Below are 20,550 nucleotides of genomic sequence, written 5' to 3'. Positions count from 1 at the left end.
TGACAGAGGAGACATTTCCTGACTGTCAGGATGACATCAAAGAGGTCAGTGTGTGTCCAGTCACTTTCCTATTTGAGTAATCCCTTCCCTAAAAGAAAGGCCTATAGAAACTCTATAGCATTCAACAACGAGCAGGTCGGTGATAAGACTACTTCAACCGAGGAAGGAAAAAATCTGTGTGTTTCTAAAGTCTTATCTAACATTCCTCTCCTTCAGCCTGTGGTCACTGTGCCGAAGACAACCTGCGACGAGGTCACTGAGGAGTCCACAACCACAGACTCACCTGGCGCCGCTGGAGAAGAGGAACGGGATGGACAAGTGGAGGGCCTCAACATGGGGACGTTTCTGACGGTGGATGAGGTGGGACGGGTGGAGGAGGACGGGGAGAAGAGGACTGCTCAGAACGGTAAGAAACATACTGTATATCACTGCTATGCTTGTCTCGCGAAAGCCCGTCATTGTAAATAAAATCTGGTCTGCTGTGCTTACCTGTATAAATAAATAAATAAAATAAAAATGTATGAAGATATGGTAGGAAACTGGCCAGTGGAGATAAGAAACAAACTTTGTTAAGTCAATCTGCAACATATTTGTCTGAGGAGACTGGATTGTGTTCAGTAGCGAAATGTTCTGAAATGGAAAATAAATGAGTGGTTTGGTCAAGTTTAGGTAGTCCCTACCTGACCTTTTTTTCTGAGGTGTATATATCGTCTTGTTTGCTGAGGTATATATCGTCTTGTTTGCCACAGGAGGAAAAAGACTACAGGGAGAATGTTGTTTTGAGATATGGTAGCCAGCCTACTGTATGCATAGTAGTGGTCGAGTTGGCCACCCGCCTTTTTGTCAAGTGGTCAATGAATGGTAACCTGGTTTACATAGATTAGTGGTTGTGGTCATTGTAGAGGATTGGTGGTGGCGAGGTCAGATAACCAAGTGCATGTAGTAGAGGTGTAATGGTACAAGCATTAGTACTGAACCGTTTGGTATGGGGACCTCAGATCGGTCTGCACTGTGAACCCAAATGAATAGATCAATAAAACATCTGTGTGTACACAGTACCAGTCAAGTTTACACACCTACTCATTCCAGGGTTTTTCTTTATTTGTATTCTTTTTTACATTGTAGAATAATAGTTAAGTCATCAAAACAATTAGATAACACATACATAATCATGTAGTAACCAAAAGAGCGTTAAACAAATCAACGTTTATTTGAGATTCTTCAAAGTATCCAACCTTTGCCTTGACAGCTTTGCGCATTCTCTGAACCAGCTTCATAAGGTATCACCTAGAATGCATTTGTCGTAATGTTGTATTGATTAATGTGACGACAGCAGTTTATAATTACGTGATTTAATGAGTCTGGTATTAACTCGTTAACCTGGGGGCACCATGGGAAAGTTTTGGCTGAGTTTCTATTTCTCAAAATAACTTATCAGAAAATCGATTTCACAACAGTCGCTAATTAATTTCCTCTACAGTCTCATTCTGAACTTTGCATAATCTGCACAAACCCGATTCCCACTATTAAAAAAAAGTCCGTACCACACCAATTGAGTTTATCATTTTAGCTTGTTAGTAAATGAATAATAATAATATACGGTCTAGGCTATTGATTAGAACTTAGTTCAATGAAACAGGTCCCTAGCGTGCCAACACAATATGACACGTGTTGCACGAAATGAGGATTTCGAAAGAGTGCACGAGAGAAAAGCACACTTGGGTACATTTGTAAACTATGCTTAGTTTAACCCTAACCTTGCCCCGAATTGCCGCTGTTATGGGTCAGAATACAATTGAAAGATTAGTGAAATCTGTGTGGGTAGCTGGACAGGTAGGATGACTGACAGTGAAGGTGAACAGGTGGTCACGTGTCAGGTGACAGAGGAATGTATGAGACTGAGGCAGGAATTCCTTTAACCATAAAGTGGTATATTTACTGGTAGTCTGTGCTGCATCACAAAGGAAACAAATAACATGTATACAATCAAATTCATAATCAAAGATCAAATCATAGCAGTCATTATTAACAATTCACATTACACAATATGTTTCAAGCGTGCGCTCCAAGCCGCGCTCCGCGGTGATAACTATAAACAATAACTGAATGGCCCACTCTCCCGATCACCACAGATCATTCTGATGAAAGGTAAGAGTCGGTGGACTTACGTGGATTCATGGACGCACAGAACTTCTGGATCAGATGGATTTAGGGAAGAGAAAGCAGCGAGATCAGGCAATGGCAATTTCCTCCTGTTATGGAGTTGAGATCTGTAGGACATTTCCACCTGACCTAATTAAAGCGCCCCTGGCCCAGCTGAGTAAATGGCAATTAAGTAAAGGAGTATTCCACCAACTCCATGGGCCTTTTCTACAGCCACCCCGGAAATTTGTTAATTTCCACATTCCTCAAAAAGGCTCATTGCTCCCCATCCTCTGTTATCTCAGGGAGAGGAATCAGTCGGGCAACTGGCCGGATATATGTCCGGTTCTTCACCTGGATTTCCACTGATCTAACACGACCATCGGTCCCAGGCATGGTCTTAGTTATACGGCCCACCGGCCAGGAGGCTCGAGGCAGCTGAGGGTCCACCATCATTACTACTTGGCCAGTTTCCAGGCTGGCCATTTCTCTCCGCCATTTCCCTCTGTGCTGTAGACTTAGTAGGTAATCCCGAATGAATCGGGCCCAAAAATGGTCAGCTAAGATTTGGCTGTGTCGCCACCGGCGTCTGCCGACGAGGTTGGTATCAGCATACATGGCTTGAGGAAGTGACGCATCTCGGCGTCCCATCAAGAGCATATTCGGTGTAACCGGATCGGGGTCAGCGATGTCTGCAGAGAGATATCCCAAGGGTTTGGAGTTCAGAATCCCTTCCACCTCTATCAGGACAGTCCTCAAGACCGTTTCAGTGACAGTTTGGTCCCCTAGTACGACTCGTAAGGCCGTCTTTACAGATTTGATCTCTCGCTCCCATGTTCCTCCAAAATGAGGAGCGCCTGGAGGGTTAAATTTGAATGAGATTTGTTGGTCCATCAGCTGATCCTGGAGGCTGGGTTCCATGGCTTGGAAGGCTTCCTCCAACCTGGCTTCTCCTGCCTTGAAGTTCGTACCTCTGTCAGCCAGGATCTCGTAGGGTTTCCCCCGTCGGGAGATAAACCGCCGTAGGGCCATGAGGAAGGCTTCCGTATCCAAACTCTCCAGTAGGTCCAGGTGGACACATCTGGTTGTCATACACTTGAATAGACTGCCCCAGCGCTTTTCCACACGACGACCTAACTTGATCATCAAGGAGCCGAAGCAATCTACTCCTGTTGACCAGAAGGGTGGTTTAAGGAGGCGCAAGCGAGCAGGGGGTAAATCTGCCATTTTGGGCACCGTAGCTCCGGCCCGCCATCTCTGACATTCTACGCAGGCGTATTGGTGCTTACGAATGGCTCCTCGTCCTCCAATTATCCAGTACTTCCGCCTCATCTCCCCATAGACCCTCTCTGGCCCTGGGTGGAGTAGCCGCTCATCATAACTCTTGATGAGGAGCCTGGTAAGAGGGTGTCTGGAGTCAAGGATAATTGGGTGGATAGCATCTGGGTCCAAAACCTCCGCTTGGCGCAGCCTCCCTCCGACTCTGATCACTCCAAGGAGTGGATCATATTCTGGGGCAAGAGAGAGAAGACGGCTGTCCTTAGCCACTTCCCTACCGGCTTTCAGAGCTTTTAACTCCTTAGGGAAGCTAACTGCTTGTGCTTGCTGGAGGAGTAGTGTCTCTGCCGCGAGGGAGGTAGGTATAGAAGCCACCCCATCTGAGGTCTGGTTTGTGGCGGTGATCAGATCCGGCAGTGTTTGGGATTGTGTTAGGTCAGGGAGAGCAGTTGTTGGTTCCGTAGAAATGCTGTAGCATTGGGCAGACTTCCTTAACTCATGAGCTTCAGTCGGTCGCGGAGGGGCCGCACGCCTGGGGGCTGTCGGCCACTCGTTCTCTGGTTGGGACAAGAATGGTGGTCCCAAGCTCCAGCGATGGGGTTTAGCCAATTCCTTAAGGGTTTTACCTCTAGTAATGTCATCAGCAGGATTGTTTATGCTATCAACATACCTCCAGTCCTGGACTTCTGTTAGGTCTTGGATTTCCGCAATGCGAGTCCCGACAAACACCTTATACCTGCAGGACTCCGACTTGAGCCATGTCAATACAGTGGTCGAATCACTCCAGTAGATGATCCTTTGGATTGGCAAGGTGAGCTCGGCTCGCAAGGTAGAGGCCAACTGGGCTCCGGAAAGGGCAGCACTGAGTTCCAGCCTAGGCATTGACAACTGCTTCTTGGGTGCGACCCTGGACCTGGCCATGACAAAGGAGACATGGGTGTAGCCTGCCTCCATAAGGTTATGAATCTCTCGGTTATGAACTTCTGCAAGCTCAGGATTCTTCACCAGGCGTCGCTCTGTTCCACGCAGTAGTGGGAGTACAGCCCGTGTCGTGGTTGCCAGAGGAGGATGGTTGGGCACCCGTAGCAGTGGGGTTGCATACCTGCGAACGCCATCCATTTCAGTGGTGGTGGTGCTCTTCTCCAGGAGGTCTAATGCATAGGAGTCATTTTTCGAGCGAGTGACCTCCTGTAGCTTCCGGTTGGAGAAGGTGTCCATCTTCCTTAGCATCTCAACATTCCGAAGGAGGTCAGTGGCTGCATCTGGATTGCTTCTGGTGAAGAGGACTTGCTGTGACTGTACAGCTTGGGTGGAGAGAAGTAGATGGGATGGACCTTGCACAGCCCAACCCAAGGATGTATGGACAGCAATGGGTCCTCCTTCTGGTCCAGCTCGTATAGGCTCAGTCGGGGTGACGAGATGTGGGTGATCTGACCCAATTAGGATAAGTGGTGCTACTCTGGCCAGGTTAGGAAGAGGCAATCCTCGTAGATGAGGATATTGTTTCTGTAGAACACTTACCGGGCAGGAGTGCTCTGCGAGATTCAAGCCATCTGCCGTGAAGGCATTGGTGATGTTATAGGCCACGTCCCTGTTTCCTAAAGGTGAAATGCTAAAGGTTACAGCAGAGCCTTTCATTTGGATAACATCATGTCGCACCGTTCTGAGATTAAGGGTCTCGGGCGTCCCTTCCAGGTTAAGCTGACGGGTGGCCGCTGTGAGAATGATTGTTCTTTCTGGCCCATCATCTAGAATGGCGACTGTATCAATGCTTCTCCCTTCACTTTGCAGAGTGACCTTGACCACCTTCAACATGACCCTTGGAGATCGGTTCTGCTGGTCGAGATACAGCTCCTTTGCAGCTCCTACCATGAGCATACTCTGCTCCTTCTTTGCTTGGGGAAATAGATCATGCAACACGGTGAGATGGATTTCTTTACAGCGGTTGCAGGGTTTCCTCAATGTGCAGGTCTCCACCTTATGGCTACGGGCACACTTGTAGCATCGCTCGCCTGAAGTGATCCAGGCCTTCAATTGAGTTTGAGTGAGCTTTTTTACTCTGGGGCATGAGCCAAGGAAGTGCCCCTTACTACTGCAATATGGGCAGTAAGGCTGGAATTTGATGTTCTTGCTCTTGAGAGGGGTCTTCTTCCCGGGTTCCTCCCTGGCCTCACTATTTAAGTACATGGTAGTGGTATTTGGTCTTTTCTGTCCCTGCTGGCGTTCAAACTCCTTCCTTCCCCCTGTGGCTATGGCGGAGATTGTGGCCTGGTGAGCGATGCTCTTCGCCTTTGCCTTCACCTCCAACCATGTGGCCAGGTCTCTGAGAGCATAGGTGCTTCTCGAGCCCTCTTTCAGGATGCCCTTATTCAAACAATGTTCAATGAAACTGTCTCTGAGGTACACTGGAAGTTTGCTGAGAAGCCTGTCCACGTGGGAGCCACATTTAAGCTCGTTCCCGTCTTCTCCTTCAACGGATTGGAGCATCGAGGTCAGGGATTGGACAGCCAGGGAGAATTCTTGGAAGGCAGCATGGTCTCCCATTTTAATTGGAGACGTGTTCAGGATGTTGTTTAGTTCATTCTGGACTAGCTGACGTGGCTCACCATATCTCGCCTTCAGGGCCTGGAGAGCTGCAGTGTATGGTGTTGCGGAGTGCATAAATGATTGGGCCAGCCTGTATGCACTTGGAAACCGCAAATGATCCATTAGTACTTGGTATTTGTAGCGTTCTGACAGATGACTGTGAATACCCAGTAGACTCTCCAATGCCATTTCCAAAAGGACAAATTCACTCTCCTTTCCGTTTTCAAAGTATGGCGGTTTGGGTCTGGGAATTCCATAGGCTGAGGCTACTAGAAGTTTCATAATGTTGGCTCCCTCTTCTGGTTGCGTGAAGGATAAACCCGGGACTTCTGATGAGCCCACTGTGGCCTCATTGGGCCGGTCACCTACTGTCCCAGACCCACCATTTGTGGCAGCCGGAATTGGGCGAGAGCCCTCCGACCTGTTGTTTGAGGACTGGCCTGGCCCCGGATGAAAGGAACGATTTGCCTTGGTTGGTAATTGGCGGAAAGGCGAAGGAGTGATGCTTTGTCCAGATGGAGGAATGCTAACTTGTGTCACTGGCATAGAGGGCGTTGGCGGAGCGGCCCGTCTCCGTGCTCCGTGTTGGCTGTTGACCCCGGAGCCTCCGAGGACTGTGTGCCATGCTGTACCAGAGGGGCAGATTGGGAAAGAAAGGCAGACAGTTCAGGTCCATGTGGAGGGGTGGTCAGGTCAACTCCCTGTTCGTTCCTCTCCAGGAAGGATGAGACCATCCGTGCCTCCTCTAATTCCCTTCTGGCTTGACGGTGCCGTCGCTGCTGTGCCAGGTCCTTGGCAATGAATTCCCTTTCCTGTAGAGCTCTACGGGCCTGCACATCCAATTGGTGACATCGTTCGTCAGCCTGTCGTTCCTCCTCAATCTGACGCTCAATTTCCTCCAAAGCTAATAGTTTCATCCTCTCTTGTAGGACAGCGTTCTGTGAATTGCTGAGGGCTAGTGAATGGCGGCTGCCATGGCCACTTCCAAAGGGGTATCCACTGGTCGAACTCCCACTCCGTCTAGAGTGCTTCGACGATTTCCCATTAGTTAAGGGGTGAGCGGAGCCTGCCTCTGGAAGCTGGTCGACCTGTGTAGTGGGAGTTACCTCTTCCATAGGTTCCTCACGTAGACCACTTTCCTGCTCCAAAGCAGTTTCCGGTCCTTGGCTCAGAGGGGATGGTTGATGGCTGAAACATATAGTTGATCCATCAACTCTTTGAGCTCTGGTGGGCTTGCCCTTTGATGTCGGAACCTCGACCACATAGTCCTTAAGATAACCAGGTGCTTGCCTGGTTCTTCTGGTGCTGCTGGTGGTTGAGGATGAAGCCTTTGTTACTTTAGGCTTAGCTCCTGGATATTTCCTTTGTTCCAAGACCTTTCTCTCAGCTGCTCTCTCCTCCTCTCTTCTTCCTTCCAGTGGAGACAATTCTTCCCTCTCCGCCTCCATTTCCTTTTCACCTGTCTTTGGTTCAGTCATCATCCGGCTCAAAGGACCATTGAAAGATTAGTGAAATCTGTGTGGGTAGCTGGACAGGTAGGATGACTGACAGTGAAGGTGAACAGGTGGTCACGTGTCAGGTGACAGAGGAATGTATGAGACTGAGGCAGGAATTCCTTTAACCATAAAGTGGTATATTTACTGGTAGTCTGTGCTGCATCACAAAGGAAACAAATAACATGTATACAATCAAATTCATAATCAAAGATCAAATCATAGCAGTCATTATTAACAATTCACATTACACAATATGTTTCAAGCGTGCGCTCCAAGCCGCGCTCCGCGGTGATAACTATAAACAATAACTGAATGGCCCACTCTCCCGATCACCACAGATCATTCTGATGAAAGGTAAGAGTCGGTGGACTTACGTGGATTCATGGACGCACAGAACTTCTGGATCAGATGGATTTAGGGAAGAGAAAGCAGCGAGATCAGGCAATGGCAATTTCCTCCTGTTATGGAGTTGAGATCTGTAGGACATTTCCACCTGACCTAATTAAAGCGCCCCTGGCCCAGCTGAGTAAATGGCAATTAAGTAAAGGAGTATTCCACCAACTCCATGGGCCTTTTCTACAACAATGATGTAATTACTTGTCGAAGGTCTCTGAAGGGGTGTCTCCTCGTGGCCCGAGTTCCGACTTCTCCTCTGATGGCAACACTTCTGTTGTTTATTGGGTGTAACCCTCTTGATTGTCCACACAATGTCTGTGTCCTTTCTCTTAGTGGTCTGTTTCCTCGCCCTTGTTCTGAAAGGGGGTCTTCTGAGGACGGCTAATCAACCATATAGGGGGTTCCAGCATGAGAATAAAAGCAGTGTATTCACACGATTCCTTGGAGAGAATAACCGTGTGGTCCTGCTTGAATTTACCCTCAGTCACAGCTCCTCATCCTTAGCATAGATTGTTAAAAGGTTCCTTTGTCGTCTTCAACCTCGTGTTGTGTTTTGGTGTTACAACTAATCGGACCTTGGCTGCAGCTCGTGGTCACTTAGTTAAAATGTTAATTCTTAACTCACATGTTTTATACCCTCAGGTCAGAAATGGGTCTTTCCGCCTTTAGGGCAAGTTCTCTGGGCGTAACTAGTTACGAGACAAGTTCTGGATTTTACTCAGATCCAATTTAGACAACTAACTTCACATTTCATCTTTAAAAAACATTCTCTTTGATCTGGACATTTTTTTTCCACACACCACACTATGCCAGCATCAAGTACTTGTTGTGAAAACTCTTCAAGTTACAATGTTTTCGATTATAACGTCTTCATTTAACTTATGATAACAAAAACAACATTCATTTTCATATTCTGTCTATAGTCATGACTACCATTTTGTCTGAAACATATTGTCTAAAAGTCAATTTATTGCATGTTATAGGTAGGTTCTCCATAGGCCCATCATGCATTCCATTCCTCCATACTGCGAGGACAAATACATTTGTCTGCTGCTTTAAGATTTACAATGGGCGTGAGGTGTCTCAAATCCCCCACCTCCATACCTCTCGATCTCTTCCCCCACTGGTGGAGACCCGAACAGGCCAGTCATGACAGGTGGTATAAAGAAGAGAGCCCTATTTGGTAAAAGACCAAATCCATAATATGGCTAGAACAGCTCAAATAAGCAAAGAGAAACGACAGTCCATCGTTACTTTTAAGACCATAAAGGTCAGCCAATCCAGATAATGTCAAGAACTTTGAATGTTTCTTCAAGTGCAGTCGCAAAAACCATCAAGCGCTATGATGAAACTGTCTCTCATAAGGACCGCCACAGGAAAGGAAGACCCAAAGTTACCTTTGCTGCAGAGGATAAGTTCAAAGCAAAGAAACTACTACTAATGGACACCAATAAGGAGAGACTTGCTTGGGTGTGGTTTCTACCTTGAAGCATGGAGGAGTAGGTGTGATGGTGTGGGTGCTTTGCTGGTGACACTGATTTATTTAGAATTCAAGGTACACTTTTTATTTAACTATGCAAGTCCGTTAAGAACAAATTATTATTTACGATGACGGCCTACTCCGGACGACGCTGGGCCAATTGTGCACCGCCCTATGGGACTCCCAATTACGGCCAGATGTGATACAGCCTGGATTCATACCAGGGACTGTTGTAACGCCTCTTGCACTGAGATGCAGTGCTATAGACCACTGTGTCACTCAGTAGCACTTAACCTGCATGGCAACCACAACATTCTGTAGGGATATGCCATCCAAATCAAATCAAATTTATTTATATAGCCCTTCGTACATCAGCTGATATCTCAAAGTGCTGTACAGAAACCCAGCCTAAAACCCCAAACAGCAAACAATGCAGGTGTAAAAGCACGGTGGCTAGGAAAAACTCCCTAGAAAGGCCAAAACCTAGGAAGAAACCTAGAGAGGAACCGGGCTATGTGGGGTGGCCAGTCCTCTTCTGGCTGTGCCGGGTAGAGATTATAACAGAACATGACCAAGATGTTCAAATGTTCATAAATGACCAGCATGGTCAAATAATAATAAGGCAGAACAGTTGAAACTGGAGCAGCAGCACAGTCAGGTGGACTGGGGACAGCAAGGAGCCATCATGTCAGGTAGTCCTGGGGCACGGTCCTAGGGCTCAGGTCCTCCGAGAGAGAGAAAGAAAGAGAGAATTAGAGAGAGCATATGTGGGGTGGCCAGTCCTCTTCTGGCTGTGCCGGGTGGAGATTATAACAGAACGTGGCCAAGATGTTCAAATGTTCATAAATGACCAGCATGGTTGAATAATAGTAAGGCAGAACAGTTGAAACTGGAGCAGGAGCATGGCCAGGTGGACTGGGGACAGCAAGGAGTCCTCATGTCAGGTAGTCCTGGGACATGGTCCTAGGGCCCAGGCCAGTTGAAACTGGAGCAGCAGCATGGCCAGGTGGACTGGGGACAGCAAGGAGTCATCATGTCAGGTAGTCCTGGGGCAGGGTCCTAGGGCTCAGGTCCTCCGAGAGAGAGAAAGAAAGAGAGAAGGAGAGAATTAGAGAACGCACACTTAGATTTACACAGGACACCGAATAGGACAGGAGAAGTACTCCAGATAAACAAACTGACCCTAGCCCCCCGACACATAAACTACTGCAGCATAAATACTGGAGGCTGAGACAGGAGGGGTCAGGAGACACTGTGGCCCCATCCGAGGACACCCCCGGACAGGGCCAAACAGGAAGGATATAACCCCACCCACTTTGCCAAAGCACAGCCCCCACACCACTAGAGGGAAATCTTCAACCACCAACTTACCATCCTGAGACAAGGCCGAGTATAGCCCACAAAGATCTCCGACACGGTACAACCCAGGGGGGGGGGGTTGCGCTTAGTTTGGGGGGGGGGTTTGCGCTTATCCCATTTGGTTTGCGCTTAGTGGGACAGTCATTTGTTTTCAACAGGACAATGACCCAAAACCCACCTCCAGGCTGTTTAAGGGCTATTTGACCAAAGAGAGTGATTGAGTAACCGTGTGGTCCTGCTTGAATCAGATGACCTGGCCTCCACCATCACCCGACCCCGATTGAGATGGTTTGGGATGAGATGGACCGCAGAGTGAAAGAAAAGCAGCCAACAAGTGCTCCGCATGTGTGAGAACTCCTTCAAGACTGTTGATAAAGCATTCCAGGTGAAGATGGTCGAGAGAGTGCCAAGTGTGTGTGCAAAGCTGTCATCAAACGAAACAAATTGCAGCTGGTTTACAATCTTTCCAGCGTACGTTTTAAATGATTGTGTTAGCTGTGTTGTTGGCTACCTCCCCTAAACAACAGTGCCCTGAAGAGTGAAGCAATTTTAATTTATTTAATAAGAATTATAATGTTGGTATTCCAGATTCCATATGTTCATTAAGTGAATGCCAGAGAAGCCTGTGTTGAGGATATATTGGCACGGGTGTTGTTAGGTCTGTGTCAAACACCGGCTTGAGGGCATTATAACCTTTTTATAAAACATTCATTTAATTTTAACTTTTAATTAACGTTATTTTGATTAATTTATTCATACTAATTTTTATTCTTCCAAAACATATAGTCCCAACACAAATCTGGGGTTTCTACCCAAGCCGGCTGGTCGTTCATTCTATCAGTTGCCAGAGATGCAATCCAGTCGTTCTGTATCTATGGACACAACCCAGTTCTCTCTAAAATGTTCCATTGCCATACTGGCTGGCAATGTTCTTAGCCATAGGTGGCTAGTTAGCTAGCAAGGAAAAACTTAGACACGTCAAAAAAGTGCAACCAGAAAAACAGCTGCAGTAAGTAGCTGCATTTGCATAAACTGATTTCTAGTGACATTTATTTGGATACATTGGTAATAATAAGCTAATGAGGCGTGATTTCACCTGGCATAGAAAATATGTTACAGTAACGTTTGTCATTTCATTTAACAACTCTACCAAAACTGAACCGTGGCCCCAACACCGCAATACGTACCTAACCGTGGGTTTGGTGAACCGTTACAGCCCTAGTATGTAGATCAATGGTAGCTATGGTAACCACTATACGGCTAGATGATAAAACATGTTAGAGGTGAACTCAGCCAAATCAATGGTGGTAGCAAGCTCATGTTAACCTGGTTACCAGTCTGTCTTGTGTTATGCCACTCCTCATCATTGCAAACATGGCAGGATGGTACGAAAAGCTGGGTTCTTTGAGAAGTTGTAGGAAAAAAATATGGTTGGTTGACAGCCTGAAACCACGTTAGTTGGATTGTTTTTAAGGTATCTGATTTTTATTTTTGTGATTCATGCTTTAAAGACTAATTTTAATTTTGTTCCTTGTAAGGACATTTTGGTGACTTGTCAGGTCTAGGAAAACTCAAACAGAACAGTTAAGGTCTCAGTGATGACCCTGCTCCTTCCTCCATCTTCTCTTTCATCTCAGTGGAGTCGAAGCGAAGGAGGACATCTCAGGAGGAGAGAGAGGAGGAGACGGCGAGGAGGAAGATGAAGATGGACCCCCTCTTTTATAAAGACTACAGCATCCCTCCCTTCAACCCTGACAGCCCTGTCGGTAAGACTCGAATGATGCTGCGTTTGACAATGAACTAGATGTTGAAATTGATTAGGGTGGCTCTGATACATACGTCAAGCTTATTGATTGTCAGAATAGTGTGTGTGTGTGTGTGTGTGTGTGTGTGTGTGTGTGTGTGTGTGTGTGTGTGTGTGTGTGTGTGTGTGTGTGTGTGTGTGTGTGTGTGTGTGTGTGTGTGTGTGTGTGTGTGTGTGTGTGTGTGTGTGTTTTACATCGGTCTCATAGTATAATCACATGTCGTTTGTATATGTTAAAATAGGTTTTGTTTCTGGTCTGTTTGATCACTATCAGGCATGGAGTTTCTGGTCCCCAAGTCAGGCTTCTTCTGCAAGGTGTGTTCTAAGTTCTATAGCGGAACTGGCGAGGCTGAGAAGAACCACTGCAAGACCCTCAAACACCATCAGAACCTGGAGGTGAGAACCCAAAACAACCAATCAGCAACAACACTGACAAATCAACAACCAATCAGAAATAACATTTTGACAATCAGGGAAGGGGTCAATTACATTGAGTAAATTCCTATGGCAAAACTCATTTGGAATTCCAGTTTGCTTCCTGAATTGAAACTGTTTTATTGCTTTTCTTGTCCAGGTGTTACGTGTTTGATAATGAATACATTGATAGGAGATGAAGGAATGTGTCCGGTCATGGAAACCATCAGTTTAAGTTTGTCAGTAGTGACGGTCTCTCATGGAACCCATATGTTCCACATAGAATCAACATTATCTAGTAAGTAAGATACTCACTCATGATTTTTCTTTTTATTCTTCTACAGAAATCCCTGGAGAAGTGGAGAGTGAAGAAAGACTGACTCCATGATGAGCTGAAGAGTTCAATATTGACTGTCTGTGTCCCAACCACGGACTGATTCATTCCTGTCTTAACTCTTTTCCCACTTCCTTGTTTTTGTTTTTCTTCCCCATGGGTCCAATCTCACTCACTCACTCACTCACTCACTCACTCACTCACTCATTTATAACTTTTTTGTTTTTTTGTTAGTTATTTTCCCATGATATAGAAGAGAAGTGACTCAATAGGGAGAAATTAAAGTAGAAACCAGTGTACAATGAAAATAAAGTGTTTTATTCAATCGCTTTGTCTTTGTTTTGAAATTGAAACCATCCTTTTGAAGACATGTTTACCAGAGTCACCTTTTACCCTTATTCAATACAACTTTATTCATCCCCACCAGGGCAATTCTGTCTATATACTTATGCATTATCCTGATTTGAATACTGTTAATTCAGCAGTGTGGTGTCCATGCACAAGGGAAATGTACTGATTTCCATGTTCAACTCATGCATGGACCATTAGCTTCCCCTAGCCATAGCACAGCTAGCCACTGTGCTAAAACGGCTAACCTCATGTTACCATGGAAATATATTAGACTTGGCTTTAGTTAAGGTATCGTGCTCTTTTATATACTGTAGCTATTTCAAATCCATACATTCCAATGACTCACTACTTCACTGCAACAGTTGATTTCTGTAAAAGATAATTCTGTCAACATAAATAAATTAAAACAAAACATGTTTTTTATTGTTTCTGGTCACTGACAACGATGAGACAGCTGATAGGGAGGAGATTGGAGAACTGGCAGTGTGGTGCCAGGACAACAACCTCTCAATGTGAGCAAGACAAAGGAGCTGATAGTGGACCATAAGAAAAGGAGGGACGAACAGTCACCCATTAACATCGACGGGTCTGAAGTGGAGCGGGTCGAGAGTTTCAAATTCCTTGGTGTCCATGTCACCAACAAACTAACATGGTCCAAACACACCATGACAGTTGTGAAGAGGACAGGACAACACCTTTTGCCTCTCGAGGAACTGAAAAGATTTGGCATGGGTCCCCAGATCCACGAAGTAATACAGCTGCACCATCGAGAGCATCCAGACAGGTTGCATTGCCTGATAGTGATCAGACAGACCAGTACATCACTGGGACCAAGCTTCCTCAGGACCTATATACAGTTGAAGTTGAAAGTTTACATACACCTTAGCCAAATACATTTAAACTCAGTTTTTCACAATTCCTGACATTTATTCCTAGTGAAAATTCCCTGATCACCACTTTATTTTAAGTATGTGAGATGTCAGAATAATAGTGGAACAATTATTTCTGCTTTTATTTCATCACATTCCCAATGGGTCAGAAGTTTACATACACTCGATTAGTATTTGGTAGCATTGCCTTTAAATTGTTTAATTTGGGTCGAATGTTTCGAGTATTCTTCCACAAACTTCCCACATTAAGTTGAATTTTGACCCAGTCCTGACAGAGCTGGTGTAACTGAGTCAGGTTGTAGGCCTCCTTGATCGCACACGCTTTTTCAGTTCTGCCCACACATTTTCCACACAGTCATTTGACTTTGTTGTCCTTAAGACATTTTGCCACAACTTTGGATGTATGCTTGGCGTCATTGTACATTTGGAAGACCCATTTGTGACCAAGCTTCAAGTTCCTGACCGATGTCTTGAGATGTTGCTTCAATATATCCACGTAATTTTCCCCAAAGCACACACATCCCTGGGTTGCTTGTCTTTTCAGTTCGCTGCAGCTAGCGACTGGAACGAGCTGCAACAAACACTCAAACTGGACAGTTTTATCTCAATCTCTTCATTCAAAGACTCAATCATGGACACTCTTACTGACAGTTGTGGCTGCTTTGCGTGATGTATTGTTGTTTCTACTTTCCTGCCCATTGTGCTGTTGTCTGTGCCCAATAATGTTTGTACCATGTTGCTACCATGCTGTGTTGTCATGTGCTGCTTCCTTGCTATATTGTTGTCTTAGGTCTCTCTTTATGTAGTGTTGTCTCTTGTTGTGTTTTGTCCTATATTTTTATTTTAATCTCAGCCCCCAGTTAAATAGGTTAAATTCTTTAAAAAAACGTTTTTTTAAAGTAGGTGACCTCTATCAAGACACCCATGTCGACTGTATTCCCACTGTGAAGAGGAGCAATGCTGCAGCAACATCAATTTCTACTTCTACTACTTTGCCATGTTCCATATTTGAAAGGAGACATCCCTCAGTTATAGATGGTTGTCATATACTGTGCTTTGATCAATCTGAATGATTCTGTTGTGCCATTTCAATAGAGAGCACCTTCACCTTGTCATGAAAGAAGTGCCCCATTAAACCTTATGAATCATGTTAAATGGATACTGACCAACAATATGCAACTATTTTCAATATTTTACTGAGTTACAGCTCATAAGGAAATTGGTCAATTGAAATTAATTGGGCCCTAATCTGGGAATGCAGAGATGCTGTATGTACAGTGGGGCAAAAAAGTATTTAGTCAGCCACCAATTGTGCAAGTTCTCCCACTTAAAAAGATGAGAGGCCTGTAATTTTCATCAATTTGCATGCCACAAGTTCTGTGTAACAGCCCGGCCTCTTTCATGAGAATGATGTTAAGTATATTTGGGGACCTAAATTTCTCAAATCTCTTTTGTTACCTAGATGACTTGTTGGTCTTTGCACCCACCGAGGAACAGGCTCTACAGCGACTTGAAGTTGTGTTTAGCCACCTAAGAGCAAACAATCTCAAACTAGCACCCAAGAAATGTCACTTCCTATGAAGCACAGTGAAATTCCCTCAGACATATCATTAAAGAGGATGGTGTGTCAGTGGATCCTGAGAAGGTGGAGGCCATTGACGGATGCACTCCCTCTGCTCGGGGGCTGAAATCCTTCTTGGGTATGCTATTATATTACCAGTACTTCATTCCTGACTGTTACGCCATAGTCAGACCTTTGTTTGCACTCACTGGGGGTCAAAAGAGAAGAGGAAGAGATGGGAAGAAGGGCAACAGTGAGATTTTCTGTAAACTGGCGCTATCGGATTGGACTGAGGAGTGTGTCGTTGTATTCCAGAAGCTGAAGGATGCTCTTTTGAATTGTGTGTGTGCTAGCTCACCCTGATTTCCAGGGGCCGTTCAATCTCTTCACTGACGTTTCTATGGATGGTCTCAGGGCTGTACTTTGTCAAGTGCCTGAAGGTGAAGATAAAGCAAGGCCCATAGCATTCACAAGCAAGACCCTGAGTAAGTCGCAGAGAAGGTATCCGGCAAACAGACTTGAATTTCTAGCACTGAAATGGAGTGTGTGTGAGAAATTCACTGTCTGGACAGATAGAAACCCGTTAACGTACATCATGACAAAAACCCAAGCTGGACGCTTGCGAGCAAAGACGGGTTGCCAAGCTGGCACTGTTCAACTTTGATTTGAAGCGTATCCCAGGCAGCAAGAATACAGTAGCAGATGCACTGAACTGCAACCCCTTAGCAGTGGTTCCAACACCCAACAGCTGCTTTCTCCTGGTATTGACACTTTGCCTGAACTCTCGCACGAGGAACTTCGAGATCTTCAGCTGCAAGACTCGTGTCATTAAGGAGATTCACACAAACCGGAGACTGTTCCAGTATATATTGCCAGAGGTGTTGAGACTCAAAGCGATGACTTGCATTCACGACCTTGCAGGACATCAAGGCCAAGCTAGAACTATAGCCCTGGCCAGACAGAGGTTTTTCTGGCCTGCAATGGAGAGTGGCATCAAGGAGTATGTGCGCTGCTGCCAGAGATGCGTTCTAGCAAAGACTCCAGAGCCAGTGGCCAGAGCCCCGTTAGAGAGCATCAAAACCTGCTCTCCCATGGAGTTGGTGTGTTTGGATTTTTGGACAGTGGAAGACAGTAAGAAGAACTCAGTTGATGTTCTGGTGGTGACTGACCACTTCACTAAACTTGCCCATGCATGGCCATGCAGAAACCAGACAGCCAAGGAAGTAGCTCGTAAACTGTGGGATCATGTCTTCTGTGTCTACGGATTTGCTTCAAATATCCATACTGATCAGGGCGCAAATTTAGAGAGCGAGCTAATAGCAGAACTGCTTAAGCTCTCCAGTGTCCAAAAGTCAAGAAGCATGGCATATCACCCAATGGGGAATGGAGAAACTGAAAGTTTCAACAGGACTTTAGGTAGAATGCTCAGAGTCTGCCCTTAAAAACCAAAGAACATTGGCCTGAACAAATCCAGTCATTCTTTCTCATGTTTGGTAGGATCCCTCGGCTACCAGTGGATGTGATGTTCCGCAATGTTTTGGACGACTCCAGTGTTGTGGATTGCAACAAGTATGTCAAGACTCTGATCACTGTCCTGAAGGAAGCTATGAGTGTTGCCCAAAGGCACACTGACAAGCAACAGAGACGACAAGGTCGGGATTATGACAAGCGGGTTAAAGGCATCAGTTTGTCCATTGGGGATCGTGTCCTCATCGCCAACCAGGGTGAAAGGGGCTGCCACAAATTGGCTGACAAGTGGAACCCCGAGATTTTCACAGTGACTTCAGTCAATCCACAAACCCACACTTACATAATCCAAGACCGTTACGGCAGAGAGAAAGTGGTTCACAGGAATCTACTGCTGCAGGTGAATTTCCTGCCATTTTAAATTGATGATTCAGTGCACTTCAGTGACAGTGATGCTGCAGGACCGTCAATCAATGTAGCTGCAGGAGAGGCCACCCACTCCGGCGATGGACTGGACAGGGAAGACATGGAGGACTCTGGGGTGGAAAGTGCATCTTGGTTGGCGGAGGATTCAAGCGATTACTCCGAGCTCTGGACATCGGATGGAAAGTCAGAGCCAGAAGAACCTTGTTTGCTTGAGGAAAAATACCTGGGAAGCACCTCTGAGATCCTGGAGCTGATTCCTTCAACCCCTCCTCTGATCAATGATCTAAGGCCAGAGCCACTGTTAGTCACCATGGCCAATAGCCCAGTGGCAGGTTGCACAAGGGCGGGGAGGGTAGTTAAACCAGTCAAGAGACTAATTGAGTCAATCCACCAGAAGGTGCAAGTTTAACATAGTACAGAGATATAAGTTAGTACAGAACAACAATTTTTTAATGCTAAGAAGGTAGGTATAGTGTAAGAGGCACTATACGTCTAGGAGCAGTTGAAGGCCTGACCAACTTTCACTTGACCTGAACCCTATGGGTAGCTTTGGGCTGTATTCAGAATTATGCCTGGAGCTTGGTAGATAATTTTGTTCCGTTTTACAAGGTTGGTGAAATTCAGGAGGGGTGAATGTAACAGTTGTTAAAGTACTGTGTGAATTTTACCAGGTAGGGCAGTGTGTACTTATGTTTTGCCCTGCGTGCCCGTGCTCAAATAATTTTGATGCACTATCAGAGGTAGCCACGCCTTTTCTGTCTTCTTCAGAAGAGTTTGATTATTTTAAGCACAGTCATACACAGTGTTTTGTTCATGAATAATGTTGTATATTTAGAGGTTACTCCTAAGTGGATGATATTGTTAAGATGCACTTGTAACTGTACTTTTTAGGAGGATACTAACATTCTGAATTCAACATGTGGTTAATAGCTAGCTAAGGTATTAGCAGGCTAGCTCCCCAAATGATCCCAGTCCTTTTGTATTGTGCCTCTGTTGTAGAAAGAGGCGATGATTCGCAGAACATAGGTGATCTACAAATGTTTATTTTCTTTTGTATGCAGATGCAGAGAGTGAATTTTGCTTAATTCAAACAACCTGATCTCCATAGTCCACGTCTATAGTCTCAATCAACCACACGTAACGCAGAGATACATCGGTGCAGTAGAGCACCGGTTACACAGTCTTGCTAATTATAGCTCCATAGTTTATCATTTACTTACTTGAATAAGTTATCCCCCGAAGTTTCCGGTGGTAGCAAAACGCAGCCAACCATGTGGACGATTGGATGGCTTCCACCAGACTGACTCTGGTCTTCCAACTGGTACGGTTGCTAGGTGTATTGTGATGCAACTGCAAGCCCTCTATAGGTGCTGTCACTTAGGCCTTGTTTACATTGGCAATTTGAAGTGATTCAAATCTGTTCTTTTTACTGCAGTCTGAACCGCCAAAATGAAAATGTAATCAGATGTTTCAAGACACATTTCAACCGACTTTTGTAGGTGGTTTGAAATCAGATACAATTCTGATTCCTGGCCTTGCGACTTCAGATTTTCTTTGCCGTGGAACCGTGGTATCTACCTGGCTTGTTAATTGTTTACAAACAAATGAGTGAATATGCAAGAAATGTGACTGTTGTGGCAAAAACCCAAAAGGTTTTTCTAGTTGGATCATCCTGTCCTTTGATCATTTAAAAGGCTTCTTACACTATGATTTTGAACATTCAAAGAAACTGGTAAGAGTCCATGGATGGCATTGTTGTCACCTTAGTTTACTGCATAACTTCTGAGATACAAGCACATGCACCAATCAACCTCCACCAGTCATTATTATGACAACAAGTGTAGCCATGTCAGCAAATGACTACTGTCTGAACACACACATCCAACTTGGTCACTTCTAACTTGCTTTTTTGACAGTCAGTAAAAACAAAACTGATTTGAGCATCAAGGCATGCAGTGTGAACCTGGATTTACAAAACATCCTCAATCAATCTTAAACTGTGTATCATTAGGCCCCGTCAAACACAATCATTTGCATAGGTGCAATGACCTGCTGCACCTGTTTGTGACTCAACAGGTGTACAAACTGGGACTAATAGACTTGACTTGTATTCAGGTCAAACCAAATGGAAAATGTTTTGAATGGGGTTAAAAACAAAGATGAGCATTCTTATTGGATAAGGGTAGGCACGTCCTCCATCCGTTTTGCCACTGTTATGTTGTGTATGACCCAACATTCAGTTCTTGATGGACACAGACTTTCCAATACCAAGAAGAACTCCATCAGTCAAGGTTTGAAATTGTTATTTTTCCTCTTTAATATCAGTATTGTTGCTGTAGAAGAAGTATTCAGTTCACTTCTGAGGTTTTCCCCTTTGTTTTCTGTTCAATATATGGAATTCTTAAACATTTCAAAGCAGGGAAAAAATTCTGCATGGGATAGTTTATGCATGTTTTTTATGAATATCTTATAGTAATTAGTATTTTCAGTTGGTATTTAAAAAAACACATGAAACGCTATTTAAATGTACTTGTATATTGCAATTGCATGAGATTTATACATGTAT

The sequence above is a fragment of the Oncorhynchus gorbuscha genome, unplaced genomic scaffold (assembly GCF_021184085.1).
Source record: "Oncorhynchus gorbuscha isolate QuinsamMale2020 ecotype Even-year unplaced genomic scaffold, OgorEven_v1.0 Un_scaffold_2244, whole genome shotgun sequence".
In the NCBI taxonomy this organism is placed as follows: domain Eukaryota; kingdom Metazoa; phylum Chordata; class Actinopteri; order Salmoniformes; family Salmonidae; genus Oncorhynchus; species Oncorhynchus gorbuscha.
The sequence above is the reverse complement of the archived record's forward strand: the minus strand, read 5'-3'. Positions refer to the sequence as shown.